At 40.7% G+C, this 5,337-nt stretch overlaps 1 pseudogene; it reads left to right on the top strand.

Annotated features, from left to right (window-relative positions):
* Nucleotides 1-415: 415 nt before the first annotated feature.
* On the top strand, nucleotides 416-4,485 carry LOC103019958 (histone H2A.V-like; annotated as a pseudogene).
* The last annotated feature ends 852 nt before the right edge of the window (nucleotides 4,486-5,337 follow it).

Genomic DNA, 5,337 nt, shown 5'->3' with positions numbered 1-5,337 from the left:
ACTTACATCTGTAAGAATTTCCAAACTATGAACATTTTAGAGAGTCTAACATCAACAATGGAAAATAAGCACAAACTTTCTGGAAAACTACTATAATGTTACTCTTCTATTCATTGCCTAAAATTTAGCAAGAGTGGAGGAGAATCACCACATGGCCTCATGATTCTTTTAAGTTGCATTTTCAAACTCCAAACCATTTACAAATTAAATTCATTAGAAGAAAAACTATTTTGACTTGTAGAATATAGAGCAAACGATGACCCAGGACTCTTTAGCCTAGGTTTTAAGAAGGTCTGGCAGCTTCCGCTTTATGCTCTTTGGACCCTAAGCTGGTATGTAAGAAGTTAAGTAACTAGAGAGAGAGGACCTGTGGAGTGGCCCTGAAGGATGCAATGCAATGTGGAACACAGGCCACATGAAGAAGCACAAGTGCCAGAGATGTGAGTGAAGAAGCCCTTCTCAATCTTCCAGTCCCCAGCCAGTCTAGGCATCGCAGCTGAGGGACATCATGGAGCTGAAACAAACCATCCCCATTCTGCCCTCTCCATCATGAGAAATATTTAAATGGTTGCTGTTTTGAGGCTACTCCACCTCTTTCATTTCAAAGTCTCACACTGGTACATATAATTGCTGAAGCCTATGTCACATGCCTGTGGTAGCTGTAAGGATGTCCACTGATCTCCATCCTGACTCCTCCATTAGGGGGCTGGGAAATAACATGGAAGTTTCTCTCGTATATGAAAAGAAAATGGCACCCATGAATAAGACAGATGGATACTACACATACCTAATAGTCATGATGTGGAAATGTGACCAACTAACCCTGGATCGTGGAGAGCAGGGACTTTAACTGCTGAATTCAGAAAGACCTGAAAAGAATCTAGATGCATAGCAGACACAATGTGTTAAATAAATGACAGAATTATGAAATGCTGATCACATTCTGCATATCTCTTATTTCAACAGATATTAATATCTGTTTCATGGTGGGAAAAGAGTTTCGTATATATTTTTTCTTTTTGATGACTATCATAATGTGGGGATGGGGGAAGCAGAAGTAGTAACAGCTTCTGAGGACTAGTAATGAAATTGTTTAAGTGAAAATGGACATAGAATAGTTAAGATAGCCTAATTAAAGACTCACAGACATAAAGAACAGACTTGTGGCTGCCAAGGGGGAAGGGGGTTGGGGGAGGGATAGACTGGGAGTTTGGGATTAGCAGATGCAAACTATTATATAGAGAAGGGATAAACAACAAGGTCCTACTGTATAGCACAGGGAACTATATTCAATATCCTGTAACAAACCACAATGGAAAAGAATATGAAAAAGAATATATACATATATATACACATATGTCATTTTGTTGTACACCAGAAAGTAACACAACATTGTAAATCAACTATACTTCAATAAAAAATAAATTTAAATATATATATAACCTAGTTAAGTTATTGAATTTCAAGGACAAAGAAATAATACTTCAGCCACTCAAGGAGAAAACATGTGTGATAGTTAATTTTATATGTCATACTGACTGGGCTACAAGGTACCCAGACATTTGGTCAAATATTATTCTGGGTGTGGCTGTGAGAGTATTTCTGGGTGAGATTAACATTTGAATTGGTAGACTGAGTAAAGCAGACTGTCCTCTCTAACGTCGCTGGGCCTCATCTAATCAACTGAAGACTTGAACAGACAAAAAACTGAGTAAAAGGGAACCTTACCTGCCTAACTGATTGAGCTGGGACATCAATCTTTCACCCTCAGACTAGAACTTGCACCAACTGGCTCTCCTGGTTTTCAGGCTTTTGGACTCAGACTGAAACTACACTACCCGCTCTCTTGGGTTGCCAGTTTGCCAACTGCAGACCTTGGGACCTCTCAGCCTCCATAAGCATGATATATATATATATATATATATCTCCTATTGGTTGTTTCTCTGGAGATCCCTGGCTAATACAAGTCACCTACAAGGAAAAAAAATCAAGCTAACCTCAGACAGCTCCACAATATTCAGTGCTAAAAAATAATAGAGCAAGTTTCTGAAGGAAAGAAACCCAGTGTCTACAGAATCTTGACGAAGGTAACCCAAGAAGTTCATACACTACCAAATTGTACTTCAAACGTAAAAGTAATAAATATCTTCACATATGCAAGATCTCAGGAACACATATCTATAAGCCTTTTTCGGACAGAAAAATCTACTTGACAGTGAAATCCAATCAAGAGATGAATCAACATAAAGATTTTCTTAAATAGAGAAGCTGTGGTGAAACAAGTGATAGCAAGACTTGTGGTTACAGAACAGCACTGAAATGTCATAAACTTGAAAACATGAAAATGACAACTTACTTACCTAAAAAATAAGCAGGAGGAAGAAGGGATGGGAGTAAACATAAAAGCACAAACTATTTTCATTTATCATAATAGCAAAATAATAGATAATATTAAAAAAATACATCATGAAAAAAATGGCTCCAAAGACTTCACTTTTTTCATAACCTTTTGTTGTTAACCTTAAAAGGATACTTTACAAAGTAATATCTCTTTTCATGGATAAACAGTCACTTAAATTTAGCAATTCTTTCAATTTCACCCGTTTCTTTTTCTTCCTTTAAAATTATGTGAATTTAATGTCAACTTAAATGTAAAATGTTTAATATAAAAATAGATGTAATCTTATTATTAAAAAATTATTTCTCTCTAATGTCTATATGGAAGTGTACATTGGAAAATACTAGAAAACTTTTTTTATATTTCTGAGAAAAAGAAAATTTGCCCTAAGAACATTACATTCCACCAAAATGTTTTTCACATTTAAATAGCAACAAACATTCTCAAGCATGAAAGAACCCAGGGAATATAACAAACTTGAGACTTCTCTGGGAAAAAAATGTATGCTTTAAATTGTGCCAATAAAATTAAACCAATAAAGAAATGAATGTAGAATTCGAATTATTTTTATTTTAATACAGTGAGAGCTGAAACCATCTTCACCCACACAGCTTACTGTCTATGTCCACACGACTTTATTATTCCACTGTCCTCATCAATACAACTTTACTATTCCAGGAAACTCTTGCCCAGGAAGATAAAAATAACGTTTTTGTTCATTCCCAGAATTTTACAAAAGATTCATAAACTCTTCAATAAAAAACAGAAATGACAGTTTACACCCCCAGACTTTGGACCCATCACCTCAAAATCCACAAACTTTAAATTATTAGACTATGAATCTTACCCAATTCTAATCAAGCCCCTGCATTGGAAGTCCAGGCTTAAACAGGACTCCAAGACTCTCAGAAATACCCCAACTTTGTCCTCCTCCCTCTAAGATGCTAAGACACTGTCAATTCAGTGTTCCTCCTTACTGTGGTAAGAATAAATGCGGCTTTGTCTTCTCAATGAGTTGTTTGGGTGGTATTCTAGGGTAGCCAGCATTCAACAAAAATCATGACTAGAAAAGAAAAAACAACACAAGTCAAGGCAAGAAAGTAATGACAAGAAAATCCAAGCATACCTTAGAAACTAAGGATAGGAAGGAGGAGGGCTGGGGTGCATAAAAACTGGAGACGAATAAGACCAAAATTCCTTAACAAAGGTCTGAGGTGGGTTCCACTTCCTTTTCAAAACAGGGTCTTGGAGAGAGCTGTTGCATTCCTTCCTGGGAGGCCGAGTGAAGAAAGCCCAATCTAACACCTTTGCCTCTGTCTTAAGCAGTGTTCGTCAAGAGTGTGGCTCACGGACTGCCCACCTCAGAATCATCTGGAGTGTGTAACAGCAATGCTTTCCCCCAGACCCTACCAGCATCTCTACAAGGAGGCCTTGGAACTGGCATATTTAATACGCTCTGCGTATTAATAAACCTCACACCGAATTAGAGAATCCCTGAGCTAAAGGGTACAACTCTTATACCTAAATCACCCTTTCCAGGGGCCCCGGTGGCGGCCGCGGTCGGTGCAGCGGCGGCAGGGCGGGGTGTGGGGCGGGGCGGTGGCGTTGGGACCGAGGACGGGAGCGGCGGCGACGAAGCTGGGCAGGAAAGCGGAAAGGCCACGGCTAAGGCAGCGTCTGCTTACAGAGAGCTGGGCTACAGTTTCCCGTGGGCTGCATCCACAGACATTTGAAGGCTCGCACCACGAGCCACACGGAAGAGCGGGTGCCACTGCCGCAGTGCCCGGGCCGCACTTCTCCAGGAGCTGGAGCCAGCAGGGGGCGCTTCCGACGATCTCAAAGTTACGCGGATCACTCCGCGCCACGTGCAGCGTGCGGTCCGCGGTGACGAGAGGTTGGACTCGCTTAGCAAGGCTACCATAGCTGGCGATGGTGTGATCCCTCACATCCGCAACTCTCCGATTAAGGGACAGCAGAGAACTGCTTACAGAGTTATTTTAACTGACATTCTTCCTGCCCCGTCATTGTACTGTAACTGGGTCAGAAGAAAAATAATGGGGCTATGTGGAATTTTTAAATACAGTTAAGTGGAAAAGCATAGACAGTTGCTTTCAGACTTGCTAAAAGAAGCATTTGTAGGTTCTTAGACTCGACGTTTGATAAAAGTAGCTTTTGGGGACTTCCCTGGTGGTCCAGTGGTTAAGACCTTGCCTTCCAAGGCAGGGGGGTGCAGGTTCCATCCCTGTTGGGGGAGCTAAGATCCCACACGCCTTGTGGCCAAAAAAAAAAAGACATAAAACAGAAGCAATATTATAACAAATTCAATAAAGATTTTAAAAATGGTCCACATCCAAAAAATCTTTTTAAAACAAAGTACCTTTTCATGTGGCAACAGTTGTGTGTTCCTTGGCTAGGTTTCTCCCATGTGTTTTATACAAAAATGGAATTGATAAACCATACTTTTAAAACTACCCTTTCCAACTTCACCTTTTATTAAAAGAGCTTTGTTTAATTAAAACAGCTGAGAGCTTTCCTGGTGGCACAGTGGTTAAGAATCCGCCTGCCAATGCGGGGGACACGCGTTCGAGCCCTGGTCCGGGAAGATCCCACATGCCGCGGAGCAACTAAGCCCGTGCGCCAAAACTACTGAGCCTGCGCTCTAGAGCCCACAAGCCACAACTACTGAAGCCTGCGTGCCTAGAGCCAGTGCTCAGCAGCAAGAGAAGCCACAGCAATGAGAAGCCCACGCACCACAACGAAGAGTAGCCCCTGCTCACCGCAACTAGAGAAAGCCCCCACTCAGCAACAAAGACCCAACGCAGCCAAAATTAATTAATTAATTAATTAATTTTTAAAAAACATCTGAGACCTTTTGTATAGTATAGGTAGTGGTAAGGTAACCTTCAGCAAATCACATGGCCAAACTCTATCTCCCTTGA

The sequence above is a fragment of the Balaenoptera acutorostrata genome, chromosome 1 (assembly GCF_949987535.1).
Source record: "Balaenoptera acutorostrata chromosome 1, mBalAcu1.1, whole genome shotgun sequence".
Classification (NCBI taxonomy): Eukaryota; Metazoa; Chordata; class Mammalia; order Artiodactyla; family Balaenopteridae; genus Balaenoptera; species Balaenoptera acutorostrata.
This window is presented reverse-complemented; position numbering and strand designations above follow the sequence as displayed.